This window comes from Ambystoma mexicanum, chromosome 13 (assembly GCF_040938575.1).
Source record: "Ambystoma mexicanum isolate Mex_15411 chromosome 13, UKY_AmexF1_1, whole genome shotgun sequence".
Lineage (NCBI taxonomy): Eukaryota > Metazoa > Chordata > Amphibia > Caudata > Ambystomatidae > Ambystoma > Ambystoma mexicanum.
Window position 1 is genome coordinate 362908494 of NC_090938.1, and position 14062 is coordinate 362922555.

General features: G+C 54.8%; 1 protein-coding gene across 3 annotated transcripts in view; it reads left to right on the forward strand.

Annotated features, from left to right (window-relative positions):
- LOC138520143 (protein IWS1 homolog A-like) overlaps positions 1-14062 on the forward strand; it is a 721593-nt gene that overhangs the window by 127993 nt on the left and 579538 nt on the right. The window lies entirely within an intron of this gene.

The window sequence follows — 14062 nt, forward strand, 5'->3', positions numbered from 1 at the left end:
TAATGAGGCCCTAAGAGCTAACAGATCCATTAACTGGATACAAACTCCTTCTACTAAAACTTACGACTGACCCTAAAACTACAATCAACTTTCTCATCATCTATAGACAACCAAATAACTCCAACCACCCCGAATCTGACATTCCGTTACTCATCGCCAACCCCTAAAACCTAACACTAAATTCATCATCCTAGGAGGTATTAACATTGGATACAATGATAAACTGGACCATAAACCTACCGCATTCTCCACAGCCCTTCACGAAATACATTTCACTCAAATCGTCAATTCTCCCACGCATTCCAAAGGAACAATCTTAGACTGGATCTTGACATTAAATTTAAGTAGAACTCTAGAATCTATTTCTGAAGTTACTTGGACGGATCGCCACCTGATATGTTTTGATATCCTGACCACAAAGGCTCTGGCTCTATCACCAACTAGCCCATGCCCTATATCTATTAGAAACACCTGCAATCTCACAGCAGAAAAATGTGTACATATTCTTGTAAACTCCCTCAAGACATACCCTATGACAGACACCAACCCCAACAGCATCTCCACCTTCTACCACAATTGCCTCAAATCCACTATCGACTCAGTAGCTCTGCTCTTTTCCAAAACGCCCCACAAACGAAAACAAGCCAATTTTTGGTCTTTCTTTTCTTCTCCCTTTTTCAGACATTTTGCCTCACTCTTCCCTCACTTTAGTTAATGTATTGTTATAGTTTTGTTACAAAAATGTGTATGTTACTAAACATGTAGTTTGTGATATAATTCGAACTATGCTTTGGGCTCCCCACAAATACACCAAGTACATAAGTGATATGCGGGACCAGTAGATTTTACACCTTCAGTGGACTGGCATGAATGCCATGCAGTTCTTTAGAGACAGGCATCATGAAATAGGCCAGAGAAGTACCCTTTGAAGACCCAGTCCTGGTCACTTGGACATGAGACCCGGCATGTGAACCTACCCGACACCTCTGCAGCGGACTAGCCTCTATACGTGTGGTTGGAACCGGCTGCTACCCTGGATACCCTGTTTGCCTGAAGACGAATCGGGAAGTGTGAGGCCCATAAACAAGCTAAGTTATGAAGCTATGAAGCTTCCGGGAAGCAGTGTTAGTGCAAATGGGGGTGCACCTGCCAGTTTAGTCACCTTTATGCGTTCCCATAAATATATCCAAGAACCTTGCTGCCGGCCCTGGTGAGAGCAGTCTCCTTTATTTACCTCATGCATCCTGGTCATTCCCCCAGCCAAACCCCAAAAGGGGGACACACCTCACAAAGTTAACACAATGGAACCCTGTACCCTTGAGGATATGTTTTAGGGTAGGGGGAGTGAAGCTGCCATAAATAATGTAGCGGAACACTTTGTTCCTCGCGCCTAAGGCATGATAAATTATATTTTATGATAAAGAAATACAATATGTGTACATGTAGTGGAAAAAAGAAAGACACAGTAAACCAGGAAAAGTGAAACATACTTTGATATTTAGAAATGAAATTGTAATACGCTATATGTGAATGTAATTTGCATTTGGAAACATTTGACATCATACTGTTCTAGGGCAAATGAATTGCCTGTGGCGTAATGTAAGTCCTGGTTCCTGTGATAGGCAAAGCAATGTAAGCATGGACACCTTTTTAAAGTTTTCAAAAGTACCTGACTGGTCATTTTACTAAATGGGCTTGGAAGATGTGACCCAGTGGGGGGGACTCAGATCCTTGGCGGAGATACATTGCTAAATTAACATGTCACGCCTCTGGGAAGGGAGTGAATGGTGTGAACAATGGGCTGTACTACTTCATCATTAGTTTATTTACAAATCATACATTTATTTACACAATAACAGCAATGCAACAAAACATAATTGATTAAACAGAATCCTCATTACATATTCTATAAAACCGTCCACAATAATTTAAAATCCAGAAACATAATTCATAGAATGGCTGTAAATAAAAACAGGTGCCTGTGAAAAGGAAAGGTTGTTCTGAGAGGGAAGCCATGGGGACTGCCGTCCATGTCAGCAGAAAATAAGGCCTGGCCTCGGACAGTAGGCAGCCAGCTGCCTCCCCCTGCACAAGGGGGCCCTTCTGCCAGAAAGCACTCCGACCCGTCTGAGCACTAGCAAAGAAGTAGTACTGCCTGGCTTCCTAAGCTAAAGAATGCGACACCCAAGTCGCATATTGCTTCATCTGTGCAGGCCAGGTCAATGAAAAACAAACAGAGTGTTGGGCCCAGTGCGCTGGGCCTCAGTGCACACCATAAAAGTGACTCTGCCTGTTATGTCCCACCTTGTGGGGGACAGGGCACTCATGACATCACAGGCAACACCAAAGAATGGTACCACGACGTTGGGGTTTATCTATGAACTTTATTTGCGCGCTCAGCACGATCACGTTAACCTCGGTCAGCTGACCGATTCCTCACGGATCATTGTGGCCGAGTCATGTGACAGCGGGGATGCTACATCTCCGCCCAAAATAGCATTGTCCTGCCCCATTTCCCCATCCATCTTCTTTGCTTTCTAATGCTATGACAGGGTCTGTTGCTGCTGTCCTGGTGCATGGCATGGCTTCCCTCTCGACTTTCTTCAGCTGCGTTCTGTTCTCCTTCGTCAGATTCCTCTTCGTCTCCTGGGTATACTGCCTTGACCCGTTCATTGTCCTCCTCCTCACTCCATGTCTGAATCACTTGTGAACTGTTCTTCAAAGCTTTTCTGAAAAACAAACTGTTTCTTGTCACTGTGTTCCCCTCTCTCTCTGCCGTTACTATGGATTATTTTACATGAGTCACCGTCAGTGGTCGCGGATCACAGGCCGATTCATGGAATAAATGTGCGCCGAAAATCCCGGCGCAGAGGGGCCAATACGTGCGCTGCGCCGAAAATCAGCGCAAAGCGCAGGGAAACCAGCGCACGTCGATTCATGGAAGTCCCTGCGCAAGAAAAGCAGAGGACGTGCGCGGAAAAAAGGCGCGGCGCAGGCCGGCGCACAGGTCAACCAACGTCGTGCGCCACGGCCACTGCGCCATCACTCCGAGCGCAGCGCACAGCTCTAAAGTAGGCGGGACACAGGGCGGGATACTCGGAATGGGGAATAAAATGGGGCACAACACTCGGAATGGGGAAGAATGTGGGCGGCACGGGGAAAGTTCAGGAGGCAAGTGCGCGGAACGCCCACACGCTCGCATACAACACGTATTCATGGAATAGAATAGGGCAAAAAAGCGCACGCTCAAAGCAGCGCACAGGCACAAACAGGCACAAACACGACCGCCACAAGAAAGCAGGCGGTAGCGTCTCTGCGCCTGCAAGAAATGTGCGCTAAAAGGTGCGCCAACAAATAGCACCTATATACAGACATGATCAATGTCCAATACTGTGGCCCTCCAGGACAAAAGACGTACAAAGGGGTACCCACAAACACAGACACGCGCAGAGAGAAAAAATAAACGTGTGCGTGCATACCGGGGTGCGCGGTAAGTTGCACACGCGATATGGCCGGGTACGTGGATTTCAGGGGTGCGCGGGAAGTTCCACACGCGATATGGCAGGGTACGTGGATTACAGGGGTGCGCGGGAAGTTCCACACGCGAAATGGCCGGCTACGTGGATTGCAGGGGTGCGCGGGAAGTTCCACACGCGATATGGCAGGGTACGTGGATTTCAGGGGTGCGCGGGAAGTTGCACACGCGAAAAGGCCGGCTACGTGGATTTCAGGGGTGCGCGGGAAGTTCCACACGCGATATGGCAGGGTACGTGGATTTCAGGGGTGCGCGGGAAGTTGCACACGCGAAAAGGCCGGCTACGTGGATATCAGGGGTGCGCGGGAAGTTCCACACGCGAAATGGCCGGCTACGTGGATTCCAGGGGAGCGCGGGAAGTTGCACACGCGATATGGCCGGCTACGTGGATTCCAGGGGTGCGCGGGAAGTTCCACACGCGATATTGCAGGGTACGTGGATTTCAGGTGTGCGCGGGAAGTTGCACACGCGAAAAGGCCGGCTACGTGGATTTCAGGGGTGCGCGGGAAGTTCCACACGCGATATGGCAGGGTACGTGGATTTCAGGGGTGCGCGGGAAGTTGCACACGCGAAAAGGCCGGCTACGTGGATATCAGGGGTGCGCGGGAAGTTCCACACGCGAAATGGCCGGCTACGTGGATTCCAGGGGTGCGCGGGAAGTTGCACACGCGATATGGCCGGCTACGTGGATTACAGGGGTGCGCGGGAAGTTCCACACGCGATATGGCAGGGTACGTGGATTTCAGGTGTGCGCGGGAAGTTGCACACGCGAAAAGGCCGGCTACGTGGATATCAGGGGTGCGCGGGAAGTTCCACACGCGAAATGGCCGGCTACGTGGATTCCAGGGGTGCGCGGGAAGTTGCACACGCGATATGGCCGGCTACGTGGATTCCAGGGGTGCGCGGGAAGTTCCACACGCGATATGGCCGGTTACGTGGATTGCAGGGGTGCGCGGGAAGTTCCACACGCGATATGGCCGGGTACGTGGATTGCAGGGGTGCGCGGGAAGTTCCACACGCGATATGGCCGGGTACGTGGATTCCAGGGGTGCGCGGGAAGTTCCACACGCGATATGGCCGGCTACGTGGATTCCAGGGGTGCGCGGGAAGTTCCACACGCGATATGGCCGGGTACGTGGATTGCAGGGGTGCGTGGGAAGTTCCACACGCGATATGGCCGGGTACGTGGATTCCAGGGGTGCACGGGAAGTTCCACACGCGATATGGCCGGGTACGTGGATTGCAGGGGTGCGCGGGAAGTTCCACACGCGATATGGCCGGGTACGTGGATTGCAGGAGTGCGCGGGAAGTTCCACACGCGAATTGGCTGTGTGCTCCCAGGCATTACCTGTACACCCTCCACGGCCCCTGCAGGCAGCACACACCACAGGGAACTACCCTGCACACCTGCTCATGTCTCCCACCACCCCCAACCCCCCATCCACCAGGGGCACCCTCCACCAGGCCCCCACCCATGTCCAACCCATGTCTCCCACCACCCCCAACCCCCATCCACCAGGGACACCCTCCACCAGGCCCCCACCCATGTCCAACCCATGTCTCCCACCACCCCCAACCCCCATCCACCAGGGACACCCTCCACCAGGCCCCCACCCATGTCCAACCCATGTCTCCCACCACCCCCAACCCCCATCCACCAGGGACACCCTCCACCAGGCCCCCACCCATGTCTCCCACCACCCCCACCCCCAGCACTGTGGGGAACCTGCCAGCAGGCCCCCACCCATGTCCAACCCATGTCTCCCACCACCCCCAACCCCCCATCCACCAGGGACACCCTCCACCAGGCCCCCACCCATGTCTCCCACCACCCCCACCCCCAGCACTGTGGGGAACCTGCCAGCAGGCCCCCACCCATGTCCAACCCATGTCTCCCACCACCCCCAACCCCCCATCCACCAGGGGCACCCTCCACCAGGCCCCCACCCATGTCTCCCACCACCCCCACCCCCAGCACTGTGGGGAACCTGCCAGCAGGCCCCCACCCATGTCCAACCCATGTCTCCCACCACCCCCCACCCCCCATCCACCAGGGACACCCTCCACCAGGCCCCCACCCATGTCCAACCCATGTCTCCCACCACCCCCACCCCCCATCCACCAGGGACACCCTCCACCAGGCCCCCACCCATGTCCAACCCATGTCTCCCACCACCCCCAACCCCCATCCACCAGGGACACCCTCCACCAGGCCCCCACCCATGTCCAACCCATGTCTCCCACCACCCCCAACCCCCATCCACCAGGGACACCCTCCACCAGGCCCCCACCCATGTCCAACCCATGTCTCCCACCACCCCCAACCCCCATCCACCAGGGACACCCTCCACCAGGCCCCCACCCATGTCTCCCACCACCCCCACCCCCAGCACTGTGGGGAACCTGCCAGCAGGCCCCCACCCATGTCCAACCCATGTCTCCCACCACCCCCAACCCCCCATCCACCAGGGACACCCTCCACCAGGCCCCCACCCATGTCTCCCACCACCCCCACCCCCAGCACTGTGGGGAACCTGCCAGCAGGCCCCCACCCATGTCCAACCCATGTCTCCCACCACCCCCAACCCCCCATCCACCAGGGGCACCCTCCACCAGGCCCCCACCCATGTCTCCCACCACCCCCCACCCCCCATCCACCAGGGACACCCTCCACCAGGCCCCCACCCATGTCCCCCTGGCCCCTGGTCCTGACGATACACAATAATGGCAGTAATGGTCAGCATACCCAGCACAAACACCCAGGCAAGGATTGCATGCACCCACATAGTGAATGCAATCACATGACACAACCCCAAAGGCAAGTATGCAAAAGAACACATGTCCGCCACACACACATACACAATGGGTGCAAGTGAATGTCAAAACCCATATCATGACATGTAAGAAACCAAATAAAAAATGACACAAGTGTAAGATAATATAAAAATTTATTTTAAAAAAAAACAAGTAAACTAATACAACTATCTGGCAAAGCAAATAAAAGGTCCATGTCCGGGAACAAAAATGAGAAACCAAAAAACAAAGGATAGAAAAATCAACAGATTTTGTCTAAAGTAAACACATGTAGTATGAAATGAAAGAAAAACCATTACGACATGGTGTAAACAATATGAAAGTAAAAAAATGTACCTCCCAAAAAATAACTATATATACAGGAATGTTCAAGGGTCCATGAGCCCAACACCACTAATGAAACCTAATACTAACTAATTTAAAAAATATGTACAAAGAAGTGGCCATTGTCCAAGCGGTCCAAAATAATAAAAAGAAATAAAGGAAACCTAGCACTAACTAACTAAAAAACTATATACAAAGGCAGCGGGCTAGTCCTGCGGCTCACTTGGTGATGCTGGCCAGGGCATCCTCGAACTCCATGTCAATGTCCTGGAGGCGGGACTCAGTCCTGGCCCCGAGGTCTCGCAGGGACAACCCCATGTGCTCACCAAATTCCCTGCGAGCCTCCTCGAGGCACTCAGCCCGCCTCAATGCCTGATGCATGGAGATCTCCGCCCTGGCCATGGCGAGCCGCTCCTCTTCCGCCCGCTGCCGCTCCGCACCTATCCGCTGGCCAAACTCCTCCCACACGGAACACACTGCCATGCCAGGGTTGCCCTGCCCTCCGGCCGATGCCTGCCCCTCCGATCTTGATGGCCCTGAGCCATGATGCCTCCCACGTCGAGCCCGCTGCTGCCTCCGACGCCACTGCCTCTGCCAGCACGACGGCATCCAGGCTGATGGTAACCACCGACGCCGTCGTGCACGTGCCCTGCCCGATGATGCCGGCACATCTTCCATCTGCTGGGGTCCACTTGCTGTGTCGTCCACCCCTGCTGGACCTCCGACTCCCAACTGCGGCAGGGATGGGATCCCCACCGAGCTCGCTGCATTGGTCGGGGCAGGTCCACAGGGGGCCATGGTGGCATCTGGGCCGGAAGACGGCAAGGAGAACGACCGGTGGATAGCCTGCACAGAGGAGGAGAGGGCCGTCAGATTGGCCAACACATGCAGGAACCTCCCAAACATGGCCGATCCCAATTGGGCCACGTCGGCACGGTGCACTTCGTGATGACGTGCGTGCTCCTCCCGGGAAGCACGCACGGCATCACGAATCACAGCCGTGCGCATCGCGACCCCAATCAGGACCTGCTCCACGCGGCCAGGGGTTCCCACGGCCGCAGGTGGAGGGGAGTCAGTTGACATGGACATCCCCTCTACCTGCGGACGGGCCTGGGACGGGGCATCCCTGCTGGTGCATGGTGGTGCACTCACAGGGTCAGGGACAGCGACATGCACAGGCACCTCCACGGTGACCTGTGCTGCCTCCTGCCCCTGGCCCTGGACTGCACCACTTGCACCAGCAGGGATGCTCCCACCAGGCCCCATGTGTGCACCAGTGTCGGCCTCCTCCTCCTCTGTGCAAACCACCAACCTGGATGGCTCCTCACCGTCTCCCGCCGTAGCAGGCCCCTGTGGGGGCTCACCCACCCCTTCCGCTGCAGCCGTGGGGGCATCCCCGCCGCCTTGCTCCACAGCGCCGTCTCCGCCCTCTTCTTCACTAGCCGCTGCGTAGAGGGAGACAAAGGACACAAGCATCAGGCTACTGTACAATGGTCCCCTAGACAGGAAGCAATAGCAGATGAGCACCCCTGTCAAAGTACACTTCCATCATGTCCCTCCACAACACATGGGTCAGTCCAGGCAAAACACACACAGTAACAGGCATGGTGCATGCCATGCACATTTCCATGCATGTCCAATTGACTCTTGAAACATTCAATGATATGTAACTCACATGCATCATGGCTCATGCACATCACATGCACACACTTCACCTCAGTCACATCCATCTGGCCACAATCACACCGAACACAGGCAAAACAAGGGTAAGTTGGGTGCGTCACTGAATCTGTGCATTGTCACACACATGAGTCATGCATCCATGGCATGCACAAGTCACAGACATGCAGGTCAGGCACACAGACATGGCTACCATATATGTACCTGGCATCAGCACCCATCCTTCACCCCCATCCATGTCCAGGTACAGAGACTGGCATGCTCTCATGTCCCAAATCTGCGTAGTGCTCCCCATGCCGCATTTCAACACATGCAACAACCATGTGGGTCACACATCACTGGTCGCACATGCATTACCATGATGTCCCAGCACACATACATGCATACATGGCCCATGGCACACATACAGGCAAGTATCATAGAACCAGCACACCGCAACATGCCCTGTCTCACACAGTGATGCTTGGACACTTACCGCTCAACTCCAGACGGGTCTCCCTCTCAAGGATCTGGGCGTGGAGCGCTGGGCGTACGCGTTCCAGGACCCTCTTCTGGATGGAACTCATGGGGCCCCGGCCCCCCTCCACGAGGCGCCGGGCCTTCACAAGGGTCCTGGACCTCAAGTCCTCCCAGCGCTTCTTGATCTTCAAGACGTTGCGGGTTGCCACCCCCTCCGCGTTGATGGCAACCACACAGTCGGCCCAGATCCTCTCCCGTCCTTCCTTGCTGGCGCGGGACGATCCAAAGAGGGCATCATACTGCCCCAGGACATGCTCCACCAGGACACCAACTTCGGTGGCAGTGAAGCTGGTGCCCCTCTGCCCCTCTGGCCTGGGGTTGCCACTGGTGCCAGATGTAGAAGTGCCCGACATGGCAACCCCAGAGGCAGGTGTGGGTGGGCAACTGGGTCCTGGGGCTGGGCTGTGGAGCGATGTAATCCCAGTTGGGAGTCTTCAGTTCCAGCAGGGGTGGACACAGCAAGTGGACCCCTGCAGATGGCTGATGTGCAGGCACCAAATGGCAGGGCACGGTGGCAGCAGGCAGGCAGGCAGGCAGGCAGCAGCAGATAGCACGTGGGAGGCTGCTCAGGGCACTGGGGGGGCAGTAACTCGGCCTTCGGGGCAGGAGCGTGGTGTTCCGTGTGTTTTCGGGTGGCCAGCTTGATACGGAGTGATTTGGCACGTGAAATTCCTGCACGTCAGCGTGAAATCTGAGGAAAGGCCCTTAGCGCGTAAGTGCGTCAGCACGCATACGCGATTCTATTGGACCAGAGTCCCTCATCGCGTAAGCGCGTCTGACGTGATCCGCACGGGCGTTCCCCACTCAGCACGTGAAGACGGAGCACACGTGGAAATACAGCACGTCAGAGTGTCATCGCGTGTAATTGGCCAAAAGTGCGCGTACACGCCATTGGCCTATGTACGTGTATTTCATCGCGTGTAATTGGCCAAAAGTGCGCGTACGCGCCATTGGCCTAAGTACGTGTATTTAAGGGGCGCGCGGCCACTTACACAAGCAAGTACGTCAGCGCACCTGTATGCCTGCTGCGTGGGAATTTCCACACGCGATTGGAGTGGGAACTCGATTCCAGGGGTGCGAGGCTCACACGCTCGCCTACAACACGCGCAAGGCATTAATTTGCGCACTTTTCAATAAACAAGCCAGATGCCAGGATGAACATACCGTTCCTAGCAGCAGTGGCAGTGGGCTACCAAAGGAGGAGGAGGAGGAGAGTCAGGGCCAGAATATTCACACCCAGAACCAGCCTATTCGGGATGCCTGATGACCAGGTGTATGGGAGGTACAGGTTTCCAGCACACATCATACTGGACCTGGTCAGTGAGTGGGAGGATGACCTCACATCAACCACCCTGTGCTCCCAAGCACTCAGCCCCCTGCAGAAGGTCCTGAATGTACTGCACTTCTTGGCCACTGGATCCTTTCAGCGGACAAGTGCCATAGTGGGTGGTGTGTCACAGGCCACGCAGTCACGCTGCCTACACCAGGTCTTGAACATCATCACTGCACGGCCATCAGTCCGCAGGCACATATATCTCCCCAGGACTCATGCAGAAAGGCGGACGTGCATCCAGGAATTCTATGGTGTGGCTCAATTCCCCAAAGTGCTTGGTGCAATTGACTGCACACATGTGGCTCTACGTCCACCCAGGGCAACAGAGCACATCTATAGAAACCGCAAGCACTGGCATTCCATCAACGTGCAAGTTGCATGCAATGCCAAGGGAATAATCACATCAGTATATGCCAACTATCCAGGGTCCACCCACGACAGCTTCATCTACAGAATGTCTACCCTATGCCGGGACCTAGAGGCTGGCCAGCATGGAGATACATGGCTGCTTGGTGAGCATGAATGCCACTGCACATGCATGCATGTCAGATACTGGGTCATGACACAACACCACTAATGATACCCATCACCACCTCCGCAGGGGACAGTGCCTACCCTATCAGCCCCCACATGATGACCCCAATCCGGAACCCCACCACGCCACCCCAGGTAAGGTACAACACAGCCCACATTGCAACACGGGGCATAGTGGAGCGCACATTCGGAGTGCTCAAGTCACGCTTTCGCTCCCTTGACCGTTCTGGCGGGCAGCTGTTATATGCTCCCCGAATAGTGTGCAGGATCATAGTGGCAGCATGTGTCCGGCACAACGTTGCAACACGCCGGGGCCTGCCCGTGGACATGGTGGTGCCCCCACATCCACAACCACATGCACGCCCGCTGCGCATGGGAGGGGAAAGGGCACGGGGGGAGGCAGCCCGTACGCAACTGGTGGCCAACTTCTTCACCTAGGAATCACAGTGCTGGCTAGTGCACACTGCTCTGGCACATACCATCTGACAATCAATGATGACACTACCTGACAATGTCTGAAAATTACTTGACAATAAACAGTCAGATACACATCAGCCTGAGATTGTTAACATGGAAGTGTCAATATGTGTGCACCCCTAGCTACACATACACCAGCAATGCATCACAACGCAAAGACACAACTCCATCAATCTAATATGCATTGCCACAGGCGATTCACTACATGACAACATTGCCATGTCACCCATTCCCTTCACAGTCCCGCCACTGAGGACACCATGTCATGGTATGTGACAGCAAACAAACTGGCCATCACAACATGACACCAGTGTCACAAATAGCAGTGCCCCAAATGGAACATAGCCGCACTTGAGCAGCTAACCGCCCTGGAGCCACTACTACACACCTGTGTAAGAGTATTTTCAATCAAATTACACACCAACCCACCCTGAAGCCCACCCAAACAAGACACATTGCATGTAATCAATGGTAGTGTCATTACCTGATTCTGCTGGTATGTCCTCACCGTCCAGATGTACAGTGATGGCGCCATGCAAAAGTGTCAGTGCACATCTACCGACATGTAGTCTGACTCCAGAGAGTATGCCCTTGTGAAGATCTGTGTGAAATACCTGCAAAACATGAGCAACATATGTAAGTAGAGGCACATATCAAACCATCATGCATAGTTAGGTGCAACAACAATGAACACTATGAATGTCTACACAGTATTGACTATGGACTGGCCAACAGCTCATGGGAGTCCAATGTCACCGTGTAATTTGCTGTCACTTGGGCACACCCTTTGCAAGCCCATGGAAACGGAAGCAGGAGGGGTGTGGATGTCTGCTACCCAAGCATCGAAACCAAACTCAGGACAAGCCTGCATGTGCCCAGCCACAATACAGTGTATGCCCAGGTACCCACACAAGGCAACACTCTTGCAAAATAAAAATAAAAATGAGAAAAAATGGCCATGAAAGGGCCGGCGGGGGGGGGGGGGCCACCTATGAGGTCCGAGGACAGGATGCACGCCACAATCCACCTGTGTGGATCATGGGAAAGGAAAACACCCCATAGGCTCGTGGCCCACACGGCTACTCTGTTGTGGGAGATGAGTCGCTATGGCTCTGGCCAGACCTTGCAGCTGACTCTGGAGGTGGGGGAGCTGCCTCAGAAGATGGTGTGACAATGGGAGGCAGCCCACGCAAAGCACGAGTTTGCTCCTCCATGGCTGCAAGCAGGCGGGTCTGGTAGTTCTGGTTCTGGGTTATAATCATGCGGAGGTCCCCATGCAGTAACTCCCGGGATGACCTGACCTCCGCACGAGTTGCCTGCATCTCGGCCGAGAGCGTCCGTGTCAGACGCTCCAGCTGCTCCTCTGTCCTTCTATGGGATGAAGCCTCAAGCTCTAACAGGGTCGACCTGAGGTGACGGAGTTCTTCCCTCAGGCCTTCCCTGTGGCGCTGGGACTCCATGGAAAGTGATTCCCGCAGAGTCGCCAGTGCCGCCCGCCTGTCCATGTTGGACGCCAACATATCCTCCCTGTGTGCCTGGCAGATGGACTCTGTAGCCTGCTCCAGTCGCTCCATCAGCCTTTCTGGGGGGACAATGGAAGTGGCCACCCTATCCATGGCCTGTGCAATCATCTCGGATGATGCTGCCTGTTGGGTGGCCATACCGTAGATGGATTGCTCCCAAACGGTATTGCCAGGTGGCATACGGCCACCACGTTGACGGGCACCACACCTGCCTGGGGCAAGGCGGACTGCGCCTTGCTGTGCCGGCAAGGCCTCAGGCTGCAGGACTGCATTCCCTCTCTGATCTGCAGCCCCAGGAACAGGATCAGAGATTGGGTGGTGTGGCCCTGCATCCGTAACCACCGGAGGCTGATCTGCCGACACTGACATCCCCATTGAGGGCAATGGCCCGGCTGCAGGTGGGTCGGACAGAGGAGATTCTCTCCCAAGAACACTCACCTGCGACTGCACATAGGTGTCATCCTCCGAGTCTACACCTGAATACTGCTCGGGGGAGGAACCCCCAGAGACACCCCTCGACAGCACGGCCTGCAGCACTTGTGGGTTTTCACCCACAAACACACCACGTCCCTCACTTGTGGTAGGTCGGCCCGGGTTGCCCTCCTGGGACGGCTCCACCACCACATCCCCAGCATCAACAAGTGCTTCGTCCCCTGCAAAGACATGAAAGAGAAAAATGGAAACAGGCATTAGCACCATGGCATACAACAAGGGCTGATGAACAACAGAGGCAGTAGTTCTACGACACATGTCCAACATGACTGGGAGACCTCCTATGCATTCACCATCACTGGGTCTGTAGGGGAGGCTCAGGGCATACAATGTACAGATTGGAGAGCAACGCCTGCTCACCTTGCTGCCTAGCACTGCCATCACACATTGGCCGTTGATTGCCATGTCAAAGGCACATGCCATCACACACATGGCATGTGACATAGCCACCAAGTGAAGAGGGAGAGGAGGGCTACTTTTTTGGATTTCAACCACTCTGGTCCTGACATTGCATCGTCACATCAATAAGTATACATGTTGTACATGGATCTGCTAGTCCAAATTGGCAACGATGCACAGTGCCTTGTCTACATCAACAAAATGCAGTAAACAATGTGATTCCACCTCCCCATCACCTGTAAAGGATTCATATTGCATTCGTGAAGCACCGGTCAAGTAATGTATGAAGGTACAGCGGAGCACTGAGGGGTGGTGGGGCAGAAGGGGATGCCAGTCAACAATCCAACTGGTGCTGGTGTCATTCATGTCACGCAAGTGCAGGGGTGGGTGGCACAATGAAGTGCAAGGGGAAGTGGCGGCTGGAAGTGCTGT